The sequence below is a fragment of the Rosa rugosa genome, chromosome 6 (genome assembly GCF_958449725.1).
Source record: "Rosa rugosa chromosome 6, drRosRugo1.1, whole genome shotgun sequence".
In the NCBI taxonomy this organism is placed as follows: Eukaryota; Viridiplantae; Streptophyta; class Magnoliopsida; order Rosales; family Rosaceae; genus Rosa; species Rosa rugosa.
In genome coordinates this window covers 17,258,918-17,272,057 of record NC_084825.1, presented here as the reverse complement: position 1 = coordinate 17,272,057, position 13,140 = coordinate 17,258,918, and positions in this window count along the sequence as shown.

Here is a 13,140-nt window from a genome sequence, read left to right as displayed (position 1 = left end):
AAAAATTGATGCCTATTAAGATATTGGCCTTCACAAATCACTGTCTATGCCTACATTTATTTCTACTACTCTGCTTGATGATATCATTGGAGCTGCTCGTCCTACAAGTGTTATCTTAGTTTTTTTTTCCCTTTCTTTTGGGTCTTGGACTCCCATTGTACCTAAAATATGTCTGCAGCCCTCTCGCTATTTTTGACTTTTCCCTTCTTCTATCTTGCAGGTTCATCAATATAAGTAATAATTGGATAGTAACTCACTTAAACCAATGAACGAACTGAATCTGTTCAACCTGAACCATACTAACTTTAAGCCAGTTATCAATGCAGTAACGACCATCAATTTGGCTGAAATTTTGCATAGATGATCTATACATTATTACCTAAAAACTGAACGGTCGAGATGTAGATATGTGACCGACAAGTGACCATAAACTCTAAAAACTCACTTTAATTTCAGAGCGAGGCCTCGCTCTAGCTAGATAGGACTTGATATATAATATTTATCCAGAGCGAGGCCTTGCTTTGAAATCAAAGTGCGATGTTAGAGTTTCGGGTCATTTTTCTGTTTCATATTCACATCTCGACCGTTCAGTTTTTAGGTACTAATGTATAGATCATCTCTGCAAAATTTCAGCCAAATTGATGATATTTAAGATATCTAACTCGCTTAAACCAATGGACAAACTAAATCTGTCCAACCTGATATGAATTGAGTTCCAGTTGTGCCTACTTTCTGCAAATGACTTGACTACATGAGCTCTAAATTTCAAAATATCATTCTTTGTGAGTTTCTTCGGAACACTCTCCTTTTTGGAAATTTTCTCCATGGTGTACATCACAAAAAGCCAGCAATCCAATCTGTTCATATGAAAAATTGAAGTCAATGAATTTGAACTTTATAATGATAAATCGACATTTTAAACAGCTCTATACTTACGAATTTACTTCTCGTTTAGAGCAATCTTTGATATCTTCCATTGGGATGCTTCCAGTATAGTTATCCCTGATCCATTTTATGCTCTCAATCTCAATTTCAGTCAGTGGAGCTTCGACCATTGTTAATTGTTCTTCTGAGTTGTTCTCTAGATCAAATATCATTCGACATCCTTGTTCCAATATGTCTTTTGCTTGGTGTTTGACTGTGCTCATCCAAAGCTTTACCATTTCAATCTGCATTTTCAATATCGCAACACAATCAAACAATATGCTTTATCTTTAAATTAAATATATAAATTAGTAAGACGGAAGAGTTCCATATCATTTTTTTGATATCTTGAAAGCAATTTCAAGTTAATGGTTTTTTTGGCTTCTTTGAATCAACGTGGTACCATTTCTTTAGTCTTGTCAAAAATGAGCTGTGTATGATGAAATCATGCTTCATGTGAAATCGGGAAGAATATATAGTTGGATCTTCTCAACTTCTGGAACAGTGGTTCGCAGAGGTACAGATGTACGAAATAGGCCGTCAAATTTTCTGTCGAATACTGTTTTTGAAAAGAAAAAAAAAAAAGAGACAAGCTAATATCAATTACAAATGATTTGCTTTGAATGTAGATTGATAATTGTTCCACTACTTACCCAGCATCAGGGATGCATAAAAGATGGCACATCCAAACTCTGTGATTCGTTCTCCAACAGTTGATCAGTTAACAAAATCCCATAACAATCTATCCAATTTCTTGTTATCGGTTTATCCATGATCATGTCTTTCAAATCCTGTCTGGCTACCTCTGATCCATACGGCCTACCTTCCCAGAAGTATACTCTGCATAGAATGAATAGTGTTAGTGACATGGATTGTGATATGCGGTTACTTAACAGTGACATAGCCAGTGACTTGGCCAGTGATTTCACTTGGCCAGCTCCTTGGCCAGTGACTTTGCCAGTTACATGACCAATGACTTAGCCAGTGACAATAAATTTTAAACTGAATTTTGAGTTAATTGGAATATTACCCTGATTCTGCATTGTTCCAGTATCTCTGCACTCTCCTCTTGGTCTCCTGGTCCATATGGTTGTACACTTTACTCTTCTCCCAGTCTACGACCTCAACAAGGATCTGTTGTTTTTCCCGCTCTTCATTGCCGCTTGCTTGATCAATTTGGTCCTCAGCCTGCATCTTTCTTATCAGTTCCATAGTCTCCTCTGGTATGTCGTCCACAATCTCTTGTGCTTTCTACTAGTCTTGTTTTTTATGTTTAGCGGGTTGCAATTTTTCAGCCTTCTCCTTTGCTTTCTTCTTTTCTTTTTCTTTCTTTTCAGCAGCTTTCAATCTCTCTGCCGTCTCCTTTGCTTGCATCTCTCTTTTGGCTTTCACATCCCTCCACCAATAAATGTCATATTTTTTCTATATTCTTTTCTTGGTCTTTAATCTCACAACATATGAGTAGAGACACATTGATGATGCAGATTTACCTGTCTCTTGCTCTGTAACCAGCATCGTTAACTCGGCCTTTTTGTTCTCCTCTGGCGTCTTTTGCCCTACCTCTTGGCTTAATGAACAAAGTGGACGAGACTCGTAGCCATAGAAGTGTTGACTATATGAAACATAGCAGGTTCTTTTTCCGTTTCATCGGCTGTGAGTGTGGAGATTGTGGGACTCTGAAAAAGTGAGCCATGTGTAAGGGAGGTGTCGATTGAGTTTCCTGGGCCACTGTGCAGTGAGGTGGCGATTGTGCTGCCCCGGATGAAGAGTCTTCCACTGGGAAGAGCATTTGGGACTGACGTTCCTCAACTGTCGATTGATCTTCTTTTGTTGTGTTCTCAGCAGCCTTGGATTGAGCTGCATTTGATTATTTTGCTCTTCCGTTGAGTTAGGTGGCGGGGACCTGTTCTGTTGAGCTGCTGATGAGGTGTGAGTCTTTGGGATTAACATTTCCTCTAAGTTCTTCACTTTTACCTCTAACTCCTTCACTGATGATGTGAGGCAGAAATTTTTCGTCACAAAGGTAGCATTTTGTTCCTCTAGATTCACCTTTTCCTCCGTCAATTCCCTTAGCTTATCCTCCTTTTCCATTAGTCTTTTCTCCAAATTGTCTTTCTCCACAGTCAGACTTCTTATCTCCTCCTCCTTTTTTTGAAGCTGTTTCTCCCACTTGTCTTTTTCTTGTTTGTTGGAGCTTGTTTTTGTCATCTCAGTTGCTCCCTGTTCAGCCACGTCAGCTTCTAGGTTATCTCTTCCTCTTCAGAAGTCTGATCATCATTACCTTGTTCCTCTCGTCATGATCTCTTCATCAGAACCAGTATTCTCTTCCTTAGATTCTGTTTCCTCTCCATCCTCCTTCAGCTTTTCAAAATTTTCTGAAAGAAAGATATTCCATATGTCAGTGACATGCTATGTGACATGACCAGTGACATATTTACAACAGTTATATGGGCCAATGACATGAAGTGTGACTTGGCCATTGACATGTAGTGTGACAGTGACTCAGTTAGTGACTTGGTCAATGACTTATAACCAAGAGAGGACATGGCCAGTGACAACTATTTTGATAGAGAATAACATACATTCAGTTTTTGCAAGCTGTTGAAGCTTGTCCAATTCTGTATCAGCCTCTAGATGTCCCACTTTCTAATTTGATGCTCTTCCTTCTCCCTTCCAGCTATTGGCTTCATTTTTCCAGTCTTTTGACAAAACTAATATTGCTTGCACAAAAAAGAAAAAAGGAAAAAAAAAATTATTGATTGTTGTAAAACATAAAGTGAGAGAGTTTGAGAGGAGAGAAATGACGCAGAGAATGAGATGTATTTCTATTCATATCACTATGAGGTTTATATAGGGCTACATCTTATGTACAAAAGGTAAAACTTAATAGCTACACCAATCACTCATACAATTATGAGTCTGTCAATCGCTAATTAGAAGTATGTCAATCGCCAATCGATAGTGATCGCACACATCAAGCAATACCTATTGCAAGAATAGCACACATCAAGCAATACCTATTACATGTTAGGTAATTCAGATAGTTTACGTAGACCAATACCTTGGACATGCTTCTGGAATGTAGACTTTAGTAGTGACTTGGTGAAGAGGTCTGTATGATTGTCTTCAGATCAAATCTGCTTAACTTCAATCTTCTGATGCTCCTGTTGTTGCTGATTAAAGGAGAACTTCAGTGCAATCTGTTTCGTGTTGTCTCTTTTGATGAAACTCATCTTTATCTGCTCGATGTAAGTAGCATTATCATCGTAGATAATGGTCGGTTCATCAATGGTGGAATGCAGTCCACATATGCTTCGAACATGCTTTTGTGATGACTCTCAACCATATATATTCACCTACTGCTTTGTAAAGGGCTAGAATCTCAACATGATTTGAAGAGGTAGCAACAAGGGTCTATTTCGTAGACCTCCAAGAAATTGCAGTATTCTCAATGGTAAAGACATAACCAGTTTGGGAACGTGCCTTGTGTGGGTTTGATAGATAGTCTGTATCAGCATACCTAACAAGGTGAGCATCATTCTGAGGATCAAGGGGGTTTGATCCATTCCTTGATGCATAGGGATAGAATAAGCCCATATATGCCTTACCTCTAAGGTAGCGAAAAATGTCTTTTATGCCATTCCAGTGGCGGCGTGTTGGCGCAGAGCTATATCTAACTAACAAGTTCACATCGAATGAGATGTCCTGTCTAGGGCATTGAGCCAAGTACAATAATGCATCTATTGCACTTAAATATGAGACTTCTGGCACCAATATCTCTTCATTATCATCTGCAGGACGATACTGTTCTCTCTAGACTTCGGACGACCATGGGTGTGCTTGCTTTTATCCTCATTAAAGCATCTTAACATCTTCTGGATGTAATTTAGTTGATGGAGCAAAATTTCATCTGCACTGTGCTCAGGCTCAAGGTTGAGACAATAATTTGTTCTCCCAAGGCCCTTCATCTCAAATTCCAACTTCAGGTGCTTTGCGGTTTCCTTGATCTCTTCAGGAGTATCAATCAAATTCATGTCATTGACATAGACCGCCACAATTCCAACTAGGAACTTTTTTCCTTAATAAACACGCATAGGCATAGTTTATTATTCACATATCCCATTCCGATCAAATATTCACTTAGACGGTTATACCAACTCCGTGTAGATTTTTTCAATCCATAAAGTGAACGTCTCTAACGAATGAAGAGCATGTTCCATGGTCTAGAACTATTTGCATCGGGTATCATAAGTCCTTCAAGAACTTTCATGTATATCTCTGTATTATGATCCCTATAGAGATAAGCTGTGACCACATTCATAAGCTACATATTCAGTTTTTTTTTTTTTTTCGAAAACTACCAAACTGATAAGGTAGCGGAACATTATTACGTCCATTACGGGAGAACACGTCTCATCGTAATCAAACACAAGGCGTTGAGAAAATTCTTGCGTCACTAAATGAGCCTTGTGTCAGGACCCACCCCGAGATCTCACCCTAGAAACTGAGGTGGCCCTGCGGGGCCCACTCATTGAGAAGATCCTACTGAAAATTTCGGCAGAACCTCCCATAAAAGTGGACAACCCAAAAACCTATTAATCAAAAGTAACACTTCTAACAATCACACTCAAAACCCCTGGAGCCACCCTGCTCCCAAAACTGAACAACTCCATAATTTAGAGTAATAAAATTATCCAAGTAACTCAAATTTACAACCATGTCGTAGGTTACAATATTAATACAACAATCTCATGGTTATCAGAGCAGTCTAAAACCAAAAGAACAACAATAAACAAAGTAGGTTAGCAGATAACCTACAAAGGATAGATGGCAACGGTGGTGCTAAGCCTCAACTCCTAAAGCCGAACAGCTACACTGCAGACTAGGCATTAGAAACCGAAGGGCCCAGGGGAAAGTAGATAAAAATGTTAGCGTGAGTGGACAAAAATAATTAATTGTAAATAAAAGGGATTTTATACTTTTCCACATTTATTCCTTTAAAAACTCGATGCATGCAACAAAGGTAAAACATTTATCTTTGAAAATCGAGAACCTCGTAAAGACAAGCCAGCCCCGCTGGTTAAGGAAAATCGGACTAGCCCCGCTAGTCAAAAAAATAATATAATAAGTAGGGGAAGATGATAGCCATACAAGTGAACCTCCCAGGCTAAAGTACTCCCATACTCCCGTATATACCCTTACGCCACTATGTGTGGCAATTAGGATACTGGGCTTCAGCATTACTGTCACAAAGACAGTAACCAGCGCCATAAAGGCGGACGGGCTTCCGTTATCCCATCACGTCGCCACAAAGGCGGACTCAATGCTAGCATGATAATAATCACCCCAAGGTATGACACAAGAAAACATATCCGAAAATCCAGTAAATCCATAAATACATAAGGCTTCCCCATCTCTCGCAAACGAATTTCCAACGACGTGTCCCACACGCCAAGATAATCTCAAGTTGAAAATAAATAGGCGAGAAATAATAATAAAACATAATCTCCATAGATCGAAACAAAACCAATTCCAAAATCATCATCAAGGCATTCCCAATGCCAAAACCGAAAGTCGATAAATAAATAAGAAATATAACTCCATCGAAATCCCATTTCAAAAATCCTTTAGAAATCTCAAATCGACGAATAGAAATATAATTAAATAGTATGATTCCGGAAATCACCTCGGAAATAAATAATTTGTCAAATAATATTATAAATCATAACCAACTTCGGAAACAAATCATTATCGAAAGCAATTCTATGAGATAAATTGAAATCAATCTCCAAAATTAAGTCATATGCTCAAAATGTAATATGATAATTAAATAGAGCATATGATAATTAAATGGAATTGGTTTTGTTCTGAAGTTTGTGCTGATAAGGTGTTATAAAACATAAAGTGAGAGAGTTTGAGAGAAGAGAGAAATGAGAGAAATAACGCAGAGAATGGGATGTATTTCTGTTCATCTCACTATGAGGTTTATATAGGGCTACATCTTGTGTACAAAAGGTAAAACTTAATAGCTACACCAATCACTCATACAATTACGAGTCTCTCAATCGCCAATCAATAGTGATCGCACACATCAAGCAATACCTATTGCATGAATAGCCATTATCATTTACAACAGTGATAACAACTTAGCCAGTGACAAGTAATTTGAAATTTGAGTCTGCCAGTGACACGCAGTTTGACTTGGCCAGTGACATTTCAGTCTGATAGTGACTTACCAGTATAATTACAACGCAGCCACCCATCTTAGTATGTGAGCTGTTTGACTACTTCTTTTTCAGAGTCTTCATAGACTTTTTAAAGAAGTTTTCAACTTCCTTGGCCCAGTCATAGGATCCAATTTTATCTGAATTTTCACAAGCCTTGACGTAGTCCCATGAAATTGTTCCCCCTGCGTTTGGGAACAAAAACTTGATTGACAAATTCAACAACCTTGCCACATTTTTGTCCTTCTTCTCGATCTCTTCCTCTGTTGTTGGCTTATCATTCAGGGCATCTTCCACAACTTTCTCCATAGCTTTCTTGTTAATCCTTGCTGTCTTTGAAAAAAACTGCTGGACAAAGTCGGATTGATATGCACCCTCAGAAGTCTTTGGAACCAACTCTCCTTGTGTTGGCTGTCCTAGGATCCTTGAAATGTCTCTTGTCAAGATCCTGAATTTCTTCTTTCCAAAGAAGAAGAGGTCATTTTCATGGTTGTAAGCCTGCAGGAGGATGGTATTGAAATCATCAGATTTCTTGGCTAACTTCTCCTCTACATAGTCACCATGGAATGCACCAACAATATTTCCAAATGGTGCCTGTCTGAGCAAAGCTAATGTTCTTGGACTCAGATTCTTCTTGTTATCTTGAATCGTCTTCAAAAACCTTATTACTGTGCACCTATACTGCACATGCCCTGGTTTAACATGTCTCTTCTTCTTTGGCACAGTTTCAACTTTTTCTTCTACTTCTACTTCCTCGTCAGAATCTTCTACATGTTTTACTTTCTATTTTTTGCTTTTTTCTTTTGAATGCTTCTTAGAGCCCTTCTTTGGAGATGGTAAATCTTCTACTTCTTCTTGTTTTTTTCTTTTTTGTTTCAAAATCTTCTCCAAATGCTTCTTTCTCTACATCGTTCGATCATCTTCTGATTCCACCTCTCTGTAGTCTTCGACATCATCGCTTGGTTCCCTTTCTTTTCTTTCTGCTCTTGCCATTTCTGATGTTTAAATTCTGTTCAAAATTGTTAAAATAAGAAGGTTAGCATTGAGTTTGCAAGTTACATGACCAGTGACTTGGCTAGCTAGTGATCTGACCAGTGAAGTCACAGGCCATGTCAATGACATGGTGTTGGTGACATCATTGAGTAGAAAAAAATATGTACAAAATTGTGTATGATGTGCCCTACTCCCAAGTATAGGAGGTCAAGTTTTAATAACGGGAAAGTGAGAGTATCGTACCCAAGGGATTGAGTAACTCCACCCTAGCTAGATTACCGCGAAAATAAAACCTAGAAAACACATGTAAGTCTACGTTTTTACAAGTTCACACCCCTAGCTCTTTGGAAGCTAAAGTCATGAGGATGGTATTAACAATTGTCGTAGTGAGCGGCTTGGTTGATTTTAATTTTTATAAAGTAAACTAAGTTGCATAAAAATAAACTAAGCTAATAAAAATAAAATAAAATAGAGACTTTGATCAATGAGATAAATAGGAGCATATGCTTTTGCACATAGCTTCCCTCATGCATTATATGTAACCTATTTTCTAATAACAACATGCTTTGATAAATTCCCCCTCGGTTTTCGCTAGAGAAACCGAGATACCAACTAATCATGCAACCTAACCATGTCGCTAAAGCAAAGTTAGATTACACAACCTTAGTCCCATTTACATTGCTAAAACATAAAAGGGTTTTGATACCGTAAAGCCTAAAGCCTCTCAACTCTTAAACTCATGGCACCAATCATTAATTTTAAGGTAAGAAACTCAAGCAATCTAGTTCTTCCCATAAGAATAAGCTAGACCACCAGCCTATTAGCTACACATGCTTCTCGGTTACAAAAAATTATCAAGCTTAAGTTGCTGATTTCATTAATTCCTACAACATGCTTCTAGGTGACAAATCCAAAAACACATGTAAGAAAACATTAAAGTAAAGTAGCTAAAAGATTCAAAACATGCATATTCATCAAAAACATGGCATCATGTTGGATCATAATTTATATACATATTTGTGCCCTAAAACATGGAAATTACTTGTTCTAAAGTCCAATTTAATGTAGACTAATCCAATTCCATTATTACCCTAATCTTGTATTTTTACTTAACCTTTGTGTTTACTTATATATATTTATTATGTTTTCCTTATTATGCTAGGAAATGATGGAGAAGCATGGAAATGAATTAAAAAGTCAACCCTAGCACATTTTCTTACTCCGGCTAGGAGAAAGCGAGCTAGACAAGGAAGGAGGGTCGGCAGCCTGATCAAACGAACTCCAAATGAGTTAAAACTTTCTGGATCCATTATAGACATCCTAAGGATAATTTCTTATGAAGATTTCAAGAGTTAGTTCGGAGTGGAAGGCCTTCAAAAGATTGGTCCAAATTTCTGACTAAAAGACGAAAAAGGCAACACCGGACCTGTACAGATTCCAGCAGTATTTCCGGCCAAAATACGGTGAACTAAGCTCTAAAATTTTACCATCATGATCTAAACTTATCAAAGAACATTTGGTATGCAGAAGTCGAAGGCCAATTTCGAAGTCTCGGTGAAGATTCAATTGAATGAAGTTTCGGAAGCAGAAAATGAATCCTAGTTGATCGAATAAGGGTAACTTAGCCGAGAATTCATTTTGGACGGACTTGTTGTGCATTTTTGGAAGGGTTATGTTGCTACAATTCTCAAGGAGAGTTCTAGAAGAATCCTACAAGATTATGACAAGATTAATCCATCATATTATCATTTGGATAATAAGCATGGTGCATAGGGTTCTCTCCATCTTTGTCATTGACTTTGGTAACCCAAAACCACCCCAACACTCTTCAAATTCATGATTCTCATGCACAATAAAGAGAGCTAGCTGCTCCTCTCTTCTTCTAAGTCATCTTTTTCTACTCTACACTCTAATAGCTCATCATTACTTCCCTCTTTTTACTCCATCTCTTCCATACCCTTTCTCCTTGTTTTTAGGATCTATTACCATTCTCATACTTCACCTCCATGCTTCTTACAATGCTTGAGCTGCTCATTTTGTTTCCATTCATCATTTTACTCATATCTCTCTTCTCTATATAAGCATCCCTTCATCAAACTCTTAAGGCATCACCCATATACCACTCCATTATATCTTTTTCTCTCTATTTTCTCTACAATCCACTATCATCTCCTCCACAAAACCTCCATCACCACCACCATCAATCCATAACATCTATTACCACCACCACCACCAAAGTCATCATCTTTTCCATCTACCCATTCTATTTCATATACATAAAGCTTCACCATTCCACCATTTCACAACTTGATCATTTCTACTTCTCATATTCCATCATCAATCTTTGAAGAAGAATGAGAGGAGTCTAGCATCACTTGAGGAATCATCATAACCATGACAAAACCTCCATGAGTTCATCTACACCATCCTCAATTTGATCATCACTAGTCACTTCTCTATCCCTACTTTTTAGTTTGATGTTCATAAACATGTTGGAGCTTATGTATTTGATTATGAGTGAGTAGTTAGTTTATTGGGGCTAGGGTTGAAAGCCCTAGCCAATCTTGTATGACTTTGATGTAAATATTATGTTTGATGCACTTTTCTTTAGCACCTTAACATGCTAGTTCAAGAGTTGAATGTTTATGTTTAAATTTAATCAATTTGGGTATGAATATTTGGCATGACATGAGAAATAATTAAGGCTTGATTAACCTTGGTTGTTTGAAGCAGGATAGCATATTATATGTGCATGTTAGGGTTGTGAACTACAATCACTTAGAGATAAGCTTGGTTGGTTTGCATAATTTCCTCATCTCTAAGCTTTATGCACTTAGGTAAATGCATTAGATACCTAACCGGTTGAAATGCATGACTTAAGTAGTTAAGTACTACACCCGAGAGGGGTTGCTTGATATCATCAAAGGAGCATGTCCCTTGTCATACCCGAGAGGGATGCAAGGAGAGAAATTGGCTAATTAAAATGGCATCATTCATTATAGAAGCATCATTGTTTGCAAGAAAGGCTACAGGTGAAAACCTTAAGTCCTAACTCTCATCTATGTTATTACATCTAATTTAGCTTAGGCTAGTTTACATTTCAAGTATTCATTTAGCTATTTCCGAATCAAATCATCTCCAAAACTAAAATCAAAACACTACTCCTTCTTGCATATAATCACCATGAACTTTGGTTCACTTGTGAGCCCTTGTTTGTAATTTGTACATTTGCATATTCATCTAGCATCCTTTAGGTTTTCCTTAGCTAGAGTGGGTTTTCCAATCCCTTGGGTACGATATCCCCTACTCATAATCTCTACACTATAACTTGGCCCTTATACTTGAGGATGGCTATTTGGCTAACATATCACATTTTTTTTTATACATGAGTTTGGCTAGGTCTAAGCCCTAGCCCCAAATTTATTCTACTCACAACCCATAGTTACATAAATTAAAGCCATAAACTTGTAAAGTATCAAGTAAAGAGTGAAAAGAGTAGAGAAAGGAAGGAATACACATGGGTTTGGTTCAAAAAGAACCAAACCGTACCTCTAAGAACAATTTCAACCCTCCAAGATGCAAAACAAAGTGAGAAATGCTTCCTAGTATGGTATTTTTGATTTCTAATAAGAGAAAGGAACCAAAAACACCATACAATTCCACAAAATCTCTTAGAACTTGGATGAACAAGGCTTGAATATATGAAACTAGAGTTGTGATTGATCAAAAGTGTATAGATACTTCGGTTTTGGTAAGGAAAAACCAAGAACCCAAGAAGCTATACACTTATCTCTACACAAAACTAAGAAACTATGAACTGAAGTTAAGAAACTAAGAGAAATGTGTGAGAGAGTGAGAAGAGAAGATGAAAAACATCCAAATGAGGGGAGGATGTTTTTATAGGCCAAAAGTGATGAATGGAGGGTGGAGATCAAAGGAAATGAAGGGCTAGATATGATAGACAAATGTGTAAGCACAAAATGTGGATCTAGTCTTTAACTCCACATAAAAATGACTTAGAAAGCCCATAGATATTTTGATGAAGGAGATAAAGTAAAGGTAGAAGGGTCATTGTGCAAGGGAACAAGGCAATAAATGGGAGACAAATGTGTAAGATATAAGAGGGTGACCACTTGTCATCTTTCAAATTTGGAATTTCAAAATAACATACACCTAAAGTCTTCCCACCTAAAGTCTCTAGCCCTAGTCAACAGATCTTCCATGCCCTCCACACATGTCCTTGCCAGCCAACTAGGCCGAAAATGGTCGGAATCCGGCGTTGACCTCTGTCGACCAATTTTTTTGTCCGTTTGCACACTTTCTTCTCCTTTCATCCTTCAATTGAATCTCGACCGAGAATTCTGAATTGGCCTTCGACTTCCTATATAAAATGTTCCTCCATGAGTATAGATCATCCTGCTAAAATTTCATAGCTTAATTCATCGTGATTTGGCCGGAAATGCTGCCGGAATTCTTATAGGTCCGGTTTTGCAGTTTTTGTCTTTTAGTCAGAAACTTGGACCGTCTTTTGAAGGCCTTCCACTCCAAAATTGCTCTTGTACTCTTCATACGAAATGATTCTTAGGATGTCTATAATGGATCTGAAAAGTTTCAACTCATTTGGAGTTCGTTTGATCAGGTTGCTGCCCTTCCTTCCTTGCCTAGCTCATTTTCTCCTAGTCAGAGTAGGAAAAGGTTCTAAGATTGACTTTTTAGTGCATTTCCAAGCTTCTCCATCATTTCTTAGCATGATAAGGAAAACATAATAAATATATATAGATAAACACAAAGGTTAAGCAAAAGTGCAAGAATTGGGGAATAATTACTAGGTAATTATGGACCTAACACATGGTTAGTGACATAATTAGTTATGTAGTAAGTGACATGAGGTTAACACACATCTGCCCAAGGACTTGGCCTTTACAGTGACTTCTTTGGCCAGTGACTTGTCTAGTGACCTAGCCAGTGACCTTACTGGCCAGTTTCATTATATGATCCT